We start from the raw sequence: 15,788 nt of genomic DNA, 5'->3' as shown, positions 1-15,788 counted from the left end.
CATCGGCCTCTAGTGTATATATAATAAATTAAATGTTTATTATTTAACTATATTATAATTTTGGTTTTAGTTCTGATGCTATTATTATAAGACTACTGTGACAGGGATTGTATTTCTATATAGAAACAGAAACTGTGATTACTTACTTTGGAGCAAACTGTGATAGTATCCTCAGTAGCATCTCACTTTAACAATTTGAACAATCATCCTCCATTGGAAAAAAAGATGTTACACACTTATTTTAATTCCATCCCCTCTATGAGACCACAAGGTTAAAGGAGACTTTAGAAATAAAGGATCATTATAGTTTCATAATTTGATATTCATTCAGTGCAGTTAGTTTTTAGATGAATGCTTCTGAAAAGGTGATGTTTCTCATGCAACCCCTTGGACCCAGGTTCTTAATTTATATCAATATGTGAGGACTACTTAATTACTATGTAAAAGTTGAAATGTCTCCAAGTGGACATTTGTTTTCCTTTGTAATTGATTTGTTTGTGCTGCTGATCTGTTTGTGCTGTTTTGAGATATCAAGTAGATCCTGAGATTGTTTTGTTTGTTTGTTTTTTCTGCTTTGTTGAGGCATAATTGAAAAGTAAAACTGTAAGATATTTGAAGTGTACAATATAATGAAAGAGTGTACCCCTTGACTTAATTAACACATCCATCATCTCACATATTTACCCTTTTTTGTGTGTGATTTATTTTGGGGGGGTGGAAGATTTAGCAAATTTTAATTATACAATACTATGTTAGCACCTGCAGCCACCATGTTATATATTAGATCCTCACTTACTCATCTTATAACAAAGTTTGTACCTTTATTGGAGGAGGTCACCAAGAGGACATGATCACTGGTTAACTCTTCAGCTGGACCCAGGGCATTTGAATGCTCCTCAAACCCTCCTCTCCTCTCCTTGGAATACACATTCTGCCCACCATCCCCAGGGTGGGAGCTATTTGCAAGGATGCAGCCATGGGAGAGTACAGAGATATTGAGCCATCGGAAGGTATATGTGACTAAACTTACTCATAGTGTCTATATAAATTTTAAGATTCAGGAGGTCAAGTGCAGAGATCTTATATTGCAGCTGCCCAAGACAAACCTCATATATCAGTTGCCATGCTTATTAAAATTGCCACCTACCCATCTGGAGTGGTCTTCCTCTTTTTTTTTGGTTCCTCCTTACTTTCAGCATATTGGGGTTAGTTTCAGATTTTTCCTCAAAATCCAGAGCTTGCAAACCAACACCTTTTTCCAGTCTCTCCTTATCTCATTCCCAACCCCTGGCAACCACGATACTACTCTGTTTCTATGAGTTCAACTTTTTTCTTTTTATTCCACATACAAGTGACATCATAAGGTAGGTATTTGCCTTTATCTAGTTTGTTTCACTTAGCTTTATGTCTTTGAGGTTCCTCATTGTGTCTCAAATGACAGAATTTCCTTTTTTAATTTTCTGTCTCTGTCTTTAAATATTACAGCTTTTCTAGATATTGCAGTCAAAACAATGAAAAATTCTTTTAGTTAATTGTCTTGGTCAAAAAAATAAAATTTAATGTATCTACCTTTCCTAAGTATAGTTTTGATCTTTGCATACCTACTAGATATTTGAGAGTTATGGTTTATTTTCAGGATAAGTGTCTGGAAGGTTAATATTCTTTTTTTTTTTTCGTGGGGGAAGGGGTGATCTTTTTTTTTAATTTAAGATTTTTATTGTTTAATATATTACATAAATCTCCTTTTTCCCCAGCCACCTCTCCACGGCCACTCCCAACCCCCAGCACAAGTGTCCCCCCCCCCCCCCCACACCACCACCTGTTTCAGGTGGCTGCTGCCTCCAGGCTTGGTTGTGGGTGGTGGCTGCTAGCTCTCCGTGTGGTCCCAGGCAGCAGCTGTTTGCATGTGCAGTTGCAGTGCCCAGGCTAAAGCATCTGGCTGATGGGAGTGGAGCACCCTCTGGAACTCACAGTAGCTTTCAGCCTGGTATTCATGGGTCGGCAGCCAAGGCAGCAGATGCCTGGCTGGAGTGGCTATAGGTTCCCGGGTGGTGTCTGAGAGCACCCTGGGTGGAGATGAAGCTGGGCTTCTAGTCACAGCAGCTCTTCTCTTCAAGATGGCGTGGCCTCCGTGGCAGAGCCGGCTCTCTGGGAGAGAATTCAGCAGTAGGGGAGGCTGCCCAGCTATGTGGGTCCGGTCCACCAGCCCCCAAAGTCCTGTGAGATCTAGCTGTCCGTCCCTCAGACACACACTCATACCACACATCCACACACACCCCTTTCGCTCCCTCCTCACTCATACTCTCTCCCTTACTGTCATCCTCCTGGCCACCATCTTGGAATCTCCTTGAAAGTTAATATTCTGTGATTCTATTTAAGACAATCCATAAACTTTCGCATTTTCTCAGACCCTGGGTTAGATTAAGGATGGTTTATAAAATGAAGACATGATTGATGGCATCATTCCTACTTCTATGGAGGAAGTGCTGCAAAAATAAACAGACACACAGTGAAATGGGAAAATAATATAATTCTATGTAATAATACTTCAAACATACCTGAAAAGGATACCTCCTTTTAATTTATTAAGCAACCATCATTGAAATCCTTTTTATGTACCAGACATGGAGAATGCAATGATGAAATAGATCAGTCCTTGCCTCCAGCAAGCACAGTGTTATGATCTGTCTTCAAAACCTCTTTTCCCAGGAAGAACAGAGCAAAGAAATGGCTCCTAATGACTTCCACAGGAAGCGATTTTACTCCTTCAATTTTCATAAGGAAAAGCAAAATCAAGGGTCACATGGACTGTCTTTATTCTCATTTAATGAAAAAAGCAAGCAATTCTTCTAAAACATTGTTGATTGTCTGCAATAATATTTACATAATATACATAGACCTCCTAATCATTAAAGTACATTGCTGGCTCATGCAATCTGCAATGCAATGAACAAATGAGGACTTGGCAGGTCGCTTCTAAAAGGCCACTGACTGCTGATTTAATTGTTGGATGGCTAAAAGTGGTGTGTACCAGATACGCAGTGAAAAAAATAGATAAGCATCTGGAGCAAATACTTTGATAAATTAATTATTTCGTTATTTTTATGAACAAAGAATACTTTCCTCTGTAAAAAAAAATCTCATTAGTATTTCAAAGACAGTCAACTGGTGTCTTGATCAAACTGTCCCCGGAGGATAAATTGTCAAATAAATAAATGCTCTTCATCTGTGAACACCTTTGTTTTTGCCCCCTGAGAAACAGAGATTCTCATCATTTTCTCAAACAGGGTATTAAAAATAGAACACTGTGAAAATCACCATTCTCTTAGTGAAGTTTTCCTTACTGGGCACCCCAGGGTCTCAGAGTTCTGCTGGCGTTGGTGCCTTCTGATTTTCCTGGTGCAGCTTTGCCTCTGGGGCAGCTTGTTCTGACAGAGAACTCAATTTTTATTTGCCTATTTAGAATTCAGATGGCAATGAGAGGTAGGTCAGAAACCCCTTAAACTGCTTGCCAAAACCTCCCTTTCATGGCTATAATTCAAATCCTTTAATTCACTGAAAATCTTATTGAAAATCTTCTAAATCACACAATCATGACATGGCAACGAAAAGCGCACTGTTATAAAACATATTATTTATAATAAATGATATTATAAATAATCTTTGTGTGTATATAACATTTTTTCATGTAAAATTGGCTGGAGGTAAAAAATTTCTAGTAGATGTTCACTTGACCCTCTTACAGAGGATCAACTGAGGAATCATAAAAGGCAAAATTTGCTTAGTTTTTTAAAGTAATTTGTAATCAAAGGTATATCTACATCGGTATATTCAGGGACCCTGCTGGAAGCCACTTTGTCTAGGGTTTTCATTTTTTCATTCTACCCCCTCCCCCTGCCACATTGATATTGCTCCTGGATCACACCCAAGACATCTGCTCAGCTGTCTTTAAACATGATGATGCTGTGATGAGTGAGATAGATGCTTAGTGTTGAGACTGGGTTGTATAATACAGTCCACCATTACTTACTCTGCCCCTTCTACACATTTGATAGACAGATGGTCAGGGTTAGGAGCACATCTGTGACCCTGAAAGACATGTTTTTTAAGTGCAGCCCCAACTGGCCTAATAGGGAATGAACTCCTGATCTTCACCTTGTTTGGTCCTTAAAATAACCAAACAAGATAAGCAGTCCAGGTGCTACGTCAATAAACGAAGGAAACACTAATTTATGCCCAAGGAGAAATTAATCAGGTTCAGGATGGTATTTTGTTTGGCAATATTTATTCAGGCCAATATCCCAGAAAAGAAAAACTAAAGGTTTCAAAAGTAAAGGACAAAAGACAAGTCAGGTCACACAAAGAATACATAATGAAGAAGAGCTGAAATTCTTTAGGCAGTTAACATGGAATGGCAAAGCAAGAAGGAGTGACAGAATTGGGAAGTCAGGAAGCAGCTGCACTGAAATATAAACATCAGATATTTACCATGTAGTATGTAGTGCTAACCATTATCCTAAGCACCTTATTATACACATTCCCTAACTTCATTATCAAACTATGTCTCCAAAGTAAATAAATCTCAACCATATTTTACAGACTGAGGAATCTGGGGTTCAGGTAACTTAACTGACTCTGTCAAGATAACAAATATTTCCTAAGGTCAACATTCTTAAGAATGAAAAGAGAATAAAATAGAGATAAAGTCAACAATTAAAAAAGAATAATATTACTAAAGTGTTCATATAAATATGACATCTAGGTTTATTTTTTAAATATGTATGTATTGATTTTAGAGAGAGGAAGGGAGAGGGATAGAGACAGTAACATTGATGAGAGAGAAACATGGATCGCTGCCTTCTCACACTCCCTTGCAGGGTCAAGCCAGCAACCCTGGCATGTGCCATGACTGGGAATTGAACCACTGACTTAATTCATGGGTTGATGCTCAAAAGTGAACCACACCAGCAGGGCTAAAATGTCTATATTTTAAAAGAATAAAGGGCAGGGATGTATCCTATCTAATAAAAGAGTAATATGCAAATTAATCATCACTCCATAACTCTGTCACAATGATGGTGATGACCACGGAGCTGGAGTGAGCAGGAGGCTTGGATTGTCCCTGGTGATGGAGGAAGCCAAGCTTCCCACCTGCCCTGGCCAGCACTGGGCTCTGCTCAAGGCTACCAAGTTTCAATTATAGAAGATAAATAAATCCCAGATACCTGCTTTCAGCTGGCAGTGGCCTCCGCTCAAGGAGGGGCTGAGAGCTGGGTTGCCAGGGCATAGGCCAGCCTGAAAATGGCCATCAGCCCCTCACCCAGGCTGGCCACACCCTCATGGGGTGAGGGTCCCCACTGGGGGCTTGACCATCCTTCAAAGAGCCATAAGCCACTCACCCAGGCTGGTCAGGCACCCCAGAAGGGATCCCCCACCTGAAGGGGTTGTGGCCAGTCTGAAAACGGCCCTCAGCCCCTCACCCAGGCTAGCCAGGCACTCAAGCAGGGACTCCCACCTTGAAGGGGGTGTGGCCACTTTGAAAACGGCCCTTAACCCCTCACTCAGGCTGGCCAGGCACCCCAGCAGGACCCCCACCCTGATCCGGAAAATCCTTCAGGGCAAACCAGCCAGCCCCCACCCATGTACCAGGCATATAATAAAAGGGTAATATGCAAATTGACCCTAACAGCAGGACCATTTGGAGTGACTGGTCACTATGACACACACTGACCACCGGTGGGCAGACGCTCAATGCAGAAGCTGCCCCCTGGTGGTCAGTACACTCCCACAGGAGGAGCTCTGCTCAGCCACAAGCCAGGATGATGGCTGCCAGTACAGCGGTGGTGGTGGGAGCCTCTCCTGCCTCCTCAACAGCACTAAGGATGTCTGACTGCAGCTTAGGTCTGCTCCCCGCTGGCAAGTGGACATCCCCCGAGGGCTGTCAGGCTGCCAGAGGGATATCTGACTGCCATCTTAGGCCAAATCCCCCGGGAAGCAGGCCTCAGCCAGCTGATGGGTCATCTGGGGGTCCCAGACTGCGAGAGGGAATAGGCCAGGCTGAGGGGACTCCCTCCCCCCGCCCCCCGCCCCGAGTGCACAAATTTTGTGCACCCGGCCTCTACTTAGAATATATTATAAAATAAGTAATTTAGAGAAATATGAGGTGATATGCAATGTGTGGACCTGTTCTGTCAAACATTTACATTTATTGATAAATCTGCATGCAACAGTGACAGCTTAGTGTTGATGTCTGTGTTTAAAAATGTGCAGGGCACCTTCTAAAGGTAGGTAGGCAACATATGCTGAAACAGTGGGTTCTAAAATATACAATAAGGTGAGCAGTTTAGCTAGCTACTAACGATAAAAGGAATGCAAAGCAATGCCTTGAGATCTTGTATAGGAATATCTTGATTAAGATTCAGGTTACTGTTGAGGTCTGGGTATTAAATATTTCAATTTGAGTAAAAGATAGAACTGAATTTTTACACCAGAAAACATTTATATGCAGGTAAAACTAAATGTCCTAATAAATTTCACAATTTAGACCAAATTAACATTATATGTATATATACTGTATGTATGTATTTTAATTCACACAAACATGTAATACATACATATAGTACATTATTTATTATTAGAGGCCCTGTGCATGAAATTCGTGCACTGGGAGGAAGTTGTCCCTCAGCCAAGCCTCGACCACTTCAATCTGGGACCCCTCGAGGGATGTCCGACTGCCGGTTTAGGCCCAGTTCCACAGGGATAGGGCCTAAACCGGCAGTCGGACATCCCTCTCACCATGTGGGACTGCTGACTTTCAACCACTTGCCTGCCTGCCTGCCTGATAGCCCCTAACCACTTCTGCCTACCAGCCTGATCACCCCTTAACCACTCCCCTGCCAGCCTGATTGACACCCAGCTGCCCCCCTGCCAGCCCAATCGCTCCCAACTGCCCTCCCCTGCTGACCCAGTCTCCCCCAACTGCCCTCCCCTGCCTGCCCGATCACCCCCAACTGCCCTCCCCCTCTGGCCTGATTACCCACACTGCCCTACCCTGCCAGCCATCTTCTGGCTGTGGGTGCCACCATCTTTGAAGGTGGGGTAATCAATTAGCATATTCCCTCCTTATTGGCTATGGGCATGTCATCTTTTTGATGGTGTGAGGGTCAATTAGCATATTCCCTCTTTATTAGATAGGATATCACATATATAATACATACATATTGCTATATTTTCAATTGGCTATCTTATAAATGTAATACATATTCATATAAATTAATTTAGCTATCATATCATTTATATATAACTACTAGAGACCTGGTAAACAAATTTGTGCATGGAAGGGGTCCAGCTGGCCTGTCCCGATTGGGCCAATTGGGCCAGGCTGGCCAGGGGAAGGGGCCTTGGGCAGTTGGCAGCTGGCCCTGCCCCCTGGCCTAACTTCAGGTCAAACTTGCAGTAGAGGGGATAATTTGCATATTAGCCTTTTATTATATAGGTAAATTATTTTAAGTATTACATATAGTATGTGTTGTTTATGTTATAATTAACAGTTTGTAGGTTTTCCTTATCACCTTTTTAGGAGATTAAAGAGAAAAATTTTTATATTTCTTTCCTTTAATTGTTCAATATAAATAGGATTGTATTGTTATGCTATTAATATCTGTGTCTCCTACTAGACAAGTCCATATAGTCTAAGACATAATATTCATGTGCTGTTGATTTCCTGCACCTATCACTGAAAGACAAACATTATTGAATCTGAAAAAAAAGAAGGCGAAACCATGAAATATCTAAAACTAAAATATTAGAGAAGCATGGTAACAAAATAGTGTCATTTTGGCTTATTAAGTGTTATTAAGAGTTAATACAACAAGAATTTTTTATAAGAGACCTTATGTCAATGAATGAAAAAACAATTAAGGTCTTGGAATGGAATAGCAAGTTGAAAGTTTAAAATAAAATTTCAAATAGCAGAGACCTTTTGACTAACTTATTGCATTGCTTCATAGATGTTGAACTTCTTTGTAAGAAAAATTTCATAATAAAATCTTTTAAAAATAAAGATCTAAAACTATTTATATCTTTTGGTTTTGTCAGTTTGATGACTAGGAATATTTTACCAGTCTATTTTTTTTTGAAAAGTTGATTCATTGAGAATTACCAGATAGCAACAATTTCATAATTGAAAGTCTGTAGCTTATAAATAAACTACATGTGAAAAGCTTAATAAACATTAGCACAGATATACACCAACATGAAAACTTTAAATACTGGATATTTAAGAACAATTTAGATGAGTTCAAGAGTTCATTTATAACTTAATTTAACATGGCTAACACAAATATGATGTGTACTTTTATCTGGGTTAAATATCCAATGTAAGTAATGAAGCTTCAGTCTCTTGGCCCCTCAGAGGAGTTTTAATAATATCATCACACTAGAGGCCTGGTGCATGAAATTCATGCACAGCAGTGGGGTCCCCTCAGCCCAGCCTGCACTGTCTCCAATCTGGAACCCCTTGGGGGATGTCCGACTGCCCCCCCTCCCCCGCCAACCTTTTCACCCCTCACTGCCTCCATGTGCTGGCCTAACCTCCCCTAACTTACTCCCCCCCCCCCCCCCCCGGCCTGTTGCTCTAACTGCCTCCTGCTGCCAGTCAGGTTGCCCCCAACTGCTCCCTCCCTGCCAGCCTGGTCACTCCTGACTGTCCCCCTGCCAGCCTGATCACCCCTTACTGCCCCCCTCTGCCGGCCTGGTGTCCCCCAACTGCACCCTCCCTGCCAGCCTGGTCACCTCTTACTACCCCCCTACCAGCCTGGTCACCCCCAACTGCCTCCCTGCCCGCTTGGTAGCCCCTCACAACCCCCCCACTGGCCTGGTCACCCCACGCAGCCTGCTCTTCAATCGTTTGGTCATCCCTTACTAACCCCCCTGCCGGCCTGGTTGTAGGCAGCTATCTTGTGAGGGTGTGAGGGTTAATTTGCATATTACCTCTTTGTTATATAGGATGTTAATTATTTTTATGTGTATGAGATGTTTGCATAAAATAAAATGCATGGATTTTAAGTGTAAAATTCAATAAATGCAACATATTTAGTCAACACCCCCAATTCAGATTGAGAACATTTTCACCCTGGCAGGTTTGCTTGGAGGTTAGAGCATTGGCCCATGGACAGAAGGGTTGAATGTTCAATTCCCAGTCAATGGCATGAACCTAGGTTTCCGGTTTGATCCCTGGCCCCAGTCAGGACACCAGTGGCAGGCAACAACCAATCGATGTATCTCTCTCAGGTCAATGTGTCTTTCTCTCTCTATCCTCCCCTTCTCTCCTTCCCTTCCAATCTCTCTAAAATATCAATGGAAAATATATCCTCGGGTGAGGATTAAAAAAAAAGATATAGAATTTCAATACACCAGCAACTTTTCCTGAGCCCTTTCCAGTCAATACTCGATTCCTCAGTGTCAACCCCTTTATATAAATAAAATTTACAGTATATATTATTTTGCATTTGGCTTCTTTTTCTCAACTTTGCAAAAAAGATTCATTCATGTTGCTGCATATTTCAGTAGTTCATTACTTTGTATTGTTGAAAAATACTCAATTACTTCATTTCTCTTTATTCTTCTCTCAACAGATATTATGGCTTACAGATTCTGGCGTTATGAATGCAAGTGCTATGAACACTAATATTCAAGTCAATGTGTATGTTGGTGTTTTCATTTCACCAGAATGAGTATTTTTCAGTGAAATTTCTGGACAGAAGTGTGGTTATATACTTAATTTTATAAGAAAATATAAAAAATATTATTTCAAAAATGGTTGTACCATTATATGTTCCTATTAGCAAAGTATGTAGCTTCAAGTTACTCCATGTTTTGGCTTATAGCTAATGTATTAGGCTATTTGGTGCTTTTAAAGTGCCTTGAGCTCAAATATTTTAAGAGCCTAAAGTGTAGGCATATTTTGGCATTAATGGTATATGTTCTTAGGACCTAGTGCGTATAGCCCACCTATAGTTCCATTGAAATTTAGTAAATTACTGAAATTACATTGGGAGAAATGAGGTGAGTCAGCTTTAAAAGTGAGCCATTAAAATAATGGTAATTAGAAAGCATTTTTTTGTAGAAAAGCATAGGAAAAATAAGCAATTTCCTTTTAAATAAAATAAGTAGAGAAAATATAATTTTGAAATGTATCTCGACAAAAAAAATTATAAGTCTTTTTTATGATTTAGAAAAAGAAGTTGGCAACAATATGACCAATTAGTTTAGTAACTTTTTATTTTATTTTTACAATAAGCAAGTATGCTGCTTTTTTATTTAGTCTTACTTTGTACAACAGCACCTTTGTGAAATAGTGTCCACTGTTCTAAAGAGTTTAAAGAGATCAATACTCTAAATGATAATCTTATAAAGACAAAGACAAAGTGTGTTGGAAATGACCACAGTAACTAAAACCTTACTTTACAATCGTTATATTTATGACTATATACAATGTTATAATATCCACATATCTTCTACACTAATAAAAGAGAAACATGGTAATTAGCGTACAACCGCTACCCTTCCCATTGGCTAATCAGCATATCCTTATGCAAATTAACTGTCAGCCAAGATGGCGGCTGGCAGCCAGGCAGCTGGAAGCGAACATGAGGCTTGCTTGCTCCAGTGACTGCAGACTGCAACGTTCCCTGCCTGACTTGCCGGCCTCTGAGCTACAACTCTAAGCAACTATGTACTATGTTGCAAATGTAGAAGCTAAACAAAACCCTAGAAACCAGCTTTCAGCCAGCCAGGATCTCAGAGCTGGAGTTATACATTTTTTGGATTATAGCAGCAGAAGCCTCAGAGCTAGAGCCACAGCTAAAACTGGCCTAGAATAAAAAATAAAAAAAAAAGAAAAATAAAAAAAGGAGTGGTTGGGAGCTTCAGTCAATTGCCAGCCTGAAAGCAGCCCTCAGCTCCTCACCCAGACTGGCCATGTACCCCAGTGAGGACCCCCCACCCTGATCCAGGACACCCTTCAGGGCAAACCAGCCGGCCCCCAGGCCTCTATCCTATATAGTAAAAGGGTAATATGCCTCCCAGCACCGGGATCAGCGGAGCCGCTAGGCCTCCTGGCACCGGATCAGCGTGACAGGGGGCAGCGCCCAAACCCCTGATCACCCTGCGACTCTGTGTGTGACAAGGTGTAGCGCCCCAACCCTCCTCCCCCACACAGGCCCTGCTCTGTGTGTGACAGGGTAGAGCCATAACCTCCCCATCAGCCCTGCCCTGAGTGTGACAGTGGCAGTGCCCCAACCCCCTGATCTGCCCTGCTGTGTGTGTGACAGGGGGCAGTGCCCTAACTCCCCTATCAGCCCTACTCTGTGAGTGACAGGGGGGGAGCTCCTCAACCCCCTGATGGGCCCTGCTCTGTGCGTGACAGGGGGCAGTGCCCCAACCCCCTGATTGGCCCTGCTCTGTGCATGACAGGGGGTGGCGCTGCAACCTCCCCATAAACTCTGCCTTGAGTGTGATAGGGGGTGGTGCCCCAACCCCCCAATCAGCCCTACCCTGAGCATGACTGAGGGTGGCATCGCAACCTCCCAATCCGCCCTGCTCTGTGCATGACAGGGGGCAGCGCCCCAACTCCCCAATCAGCCCTGCTCTGAGCCCTACCAGGGGCTGCACCTAGGGATTGGGCCTGCCCTCTGCCACCCAGGAGCAGGGCTAAGCCAGCAGGTAGTTATCTCCCGAGGGGTCCCAGACTGCGAGAGGGCACAGGCCGGGCTAAAGGACCCCTCCTTCCCCCCCGACTTCACAAATTTTTGTGCACCGGGCCTCTAGTAATTTTATAATAACAAGGTTTCTTTCAAAACAATCTCCAAGTTGGGTTCATTTTAAATGCTTGCATTGTTTTAAACTAGAAAGATGCCAAAACACTGCAGCTCTAGTCCCCTACATATACATGATATGAAATAACTTCTATCTCATCAATTTAATGGAGGGAAAACTTTTAATTGTTCTTTTGAAGTTTATTTTATGAATCTCCCACAAGAACAACTTTTCTCTGTCATCTTCAATTTTTTCATTCTCCTTTGACCTATCTTTCATTAGATGACAAAAGATGTTACTTCCAGATTTAAGCGCTCTGACATGAATTCAGCATTTTTCCAGATTGCCAATTTTACTGTTTTTTTCTCTGTACCAATCCCTGCACTTTCCTCATTAGCTCTAGGAAGAAAAAAGTTCTGTCTAGATTGAGTGCTTCACTTTATATTTGTATTTCACTTCTTCCTCATTTTTTTGTGTGTCTGAGTACCATTTCTAAATCCTCTTCCCAGCACATTTTTTTCCAACTAAGTCCAAATTTTGTTTGTTTTGTTTTCTCTTTGAATCCAATTTCCCAAGAAGTATATCACCTTCTGTTCTTATTTTTAAATATCTAAGTCTTGTCTATTCCTGTGTAGGAATTTGCATCAGTACAAGAAAAACATATATGTAATTTACTAAATGGAGAAGGGTAGCATAATACATGTTTTGAGGAACCCCCTACCTGTTGACCAGATTCTTGCTGGAAACTTTATCTTACATAATCTTTACCCTCAATCTCTGAAACTTCTTGTAGCAACACTCTGATCTATCAGCACTTGGCTCAAGATACCAAATCTGTGTCAACAATGACTCTGACCATGGCCCTTACCCACTGTGATACCTAATGTTTTGCTGCATTCCTAAATTTTAACCAACTTCTTGATCTTGAACTCTCATAGTCAAATTCAATTTATTTCAACAGATACTTTTGGTTTTCCCACTAAATGACAGGGACTAAGATAGACCTTGAGAACCCAAACTTGAAAAATTATTCACATTTCTCCAAGGATTCATGCCTTTGTTTTCTCTCCACTCCCCTATTGCCTTAACCTCTGCCAGCTGGCTTCCATCATTACGGCTCCACTAAAACTCTTTTCTCAAAGTTGCCAATAGTTTCCTTGTTCCAAATTTAAATAGTTTTTTTTTTAAATTAATATTCTCTTTCTTCTTGACTTTTCTCCTATTTTGGCTCTGTTCAGCATCCACTTGCAACTCTGTTGCCTCATCTTGTCTACTAAAATGTATTGGCTATAATCCAACCTCTAGAAGTGCTTCATTTTATTTTCCTTGATATTATTTTACTGACTCATCCAACTAAGTTTGCCTAATATTAGGTCTAGATTTTCCGTTCTCACTTTGCACTGTCTTCCTAAAACAAAACACACAATAGTGATGATGATGATTATGATAATAATAATAATAAAAACATTGAACTTCAACTACTGAGTTAAATTATTGAGGAACTATCCTGTTTTTTTTTTCATCTGGAAAACATGTTTTATTTACCTCTAACTCTAGTGTTTTACCTAAACCTTGTACCTGTAAAGTGGGGAGGTAGATTCAACCTTTATATAATCCAGGACTTTACAATTTTTATGGCAGTGAAATAGAAAATCCAACTTATCTTTGAAGTCTTGCGTTTCAATTTATAATTTCTTGCTTGATTTAAACATTTCTATTTCTACTGAATTTTCTAAGCACAAAGTGTTCTTAATTTTAAACATCAAGATTTTAATGAATGATCTGTCTCATCTAATATAACCTATCTATGTATATCTACATATTTATTAGTATTACCTTGAACTTAGACTTGAATGCAAAAGTAAGCAAAGCCTATTTGGCAAATAGATGATAATTCCTGTCTTTCTTTGACACATGATCTCTGTTTCAGTCATCCAGAGATGGAATTGTGAAATAATGTTTCTTTTTTTTCACTTTCAGATGAAAGTTGGCAAATCCTCTGTATTTAGCTTCAGCAATAAAAGTAATAATAACTAATTCCTGATAATAAAATATAACTTTGAAGTTTATAACACTTCCTCCCACATATTTTTTCATTAAATAGTGAGGAGATGGATATGAATAAATATCAATTTTAACTCCTCATAATCCTGCGAGCTTGATGTAATTGTCCCAGTCGACAGATAGGTATATTGAAGCTAAGCTAAGTAATTTATAATTTAAGATTTATGCTAACTCTATTATGCCATATTAAACTGCTTCATAATATACAGTGACTCCCAATCTTGTTTGTTCCTTTCCATATCTACTACTTACATAATTTAGGTGTAATTCTCTCCATCCTAAATTAGTAAAACAGTTTATTTTGTATGACCATACCGTTGCTATTTCTCTACATTATATATTCTGGTCATTGTTATCATTCTCTCTTGTATTGCATTCTGATCTACACTAATAAAAGAGAAACATGGTAATTAGTGTACGACCGCTACCCTTCCCATTGGCTAATCAGCATATCCTTATGCAAATTAACTGTCAGCCAAGATGGCGGCCAGCAGCCATGCACTGAAGCGAACAGGGAGGTTTGCTTGCTCCAGTGACAGTGGACTCCAACGTTCCCCGCCTCACTTGCCGGCTTCTCAGCTGCAACTCTAAGCAACTATGTTGCAAATATAGAAGCTAAACAAAACCCCAGAAACCTGTGTTAGTCAGCCAGGCTTCAGCCAGCCAGACCGCAACTTTGTATCAAATACAGAAGGAAAAACAAAGGCCAGAAACAGGCTTTCAGCAGCCTAGGCCTCAGAGCTAAAGCTGGCCCAGAATAAAAAAAAAAAAAGAAAAAAAGGAGCGGTTGGGAGCTTCAGTCAACCCACCAGCCTGAAAACAGCCCTCAGCCCCTCAGCCAGACTGGCCAGGCACCCCAGTGAGGACCCCCACCCTGATCCAGGACACCCTTCAGGGCAAACCAGCCAGCCCCTACCCATGCACCAGGCCTCTATCCTATATAGTAAAAGGGTAATATGTCTCCCGGCACCGGGATCAGCATGACAGGGGGCAGCGCCCAAACCCCCTGATCGCCCTGAGGCTCTGTGTGTGACAGGGTGCGGCGCCCCAACCCCCGCTTCCCCCATGGGCCCTGCTCTGTGTGTGACAGGGTAGAGCCATAATCTCTCCATTGGCCCTGCCCTGAGTGTGACAGTGGCAGTGCCCAACCCCCTGATTGGCGCCCCAACCCCCCTCCACAGGCCTTGCTCTGTTTGTAACGGGGTAGAGCCATAACCTCCCCATTGTCTCTGCCCTGAGTGTGACAAGGTGCAGCTCCCAAACCCCTGATCCACCCTGCTCTGTGTGTGACAGGGGGTGGTGCCCCAACTCAGCTATTGGCCCTACTCTGTGCATGACAGGGGGGAGCTCCTCAACCCCCTGATGGGCCCTGCTCTGTGTGTGACAGGGTACGGAGCCCTAACCCCCCTGATTGACCCTGCTCTGTGTGTGACAGGGTACGGAGCCCCAACCCCCCTGATTGGCCCTGCTCTGTGCATGACAGGGGGTGGCGCTGCAACCTCCCCATCGACCCTGCCTTGAGTGTGACAGAGGGCGGTGCCCCAACCTCCCAATCGGCCCTACCCTGAGCATGACTGAGAGTGGCATCGCAACCTCCCGATCCGCCCTGCTCTGTGCATGACAGGGGGCAGTGCCCCAACTCCCCAATCAGCCCTGCTCTGAGCCTGACCAGGGGCTGCACCTGGGGATTGGGCTTGCCTTCTCCCAAGGGGTCCCAGACTGCGAGAGGACACAGGCCTGGCTGGGGGGCCCCCCTGCCCCCCCCCAGTGCACAAATTTTTGTGCACCGGGCCTCTAGTACATTATAAAATGGACAAAGAGATTCCCAAATGCCAAAAGATGTTTTACATGCTGTCTTTTGGTATTTATTACTATGGAATAATATCCAAGGTTCTGTTAAATTTGGT

This window comes from Myotis yumanensis, unplaced genomic scaffold (genome assembly GCF_028538775.1).
Source record: "Myotis yumanensis isolate MYYU_CA2020_CCGP unplaced genomic scaffold, mMyoYum1.0.hap1 SCAF_3, whole genome shotgun sequence".
Lineage (NCBI taxonomy): Eukaryota > Metazoa > Chordata > Mammalia > Chiroptera > Vespertilionidae > Myotis > Myotis yumanensis.
This window is presented reverse-complemented; position numbering follows the sequence as displayed.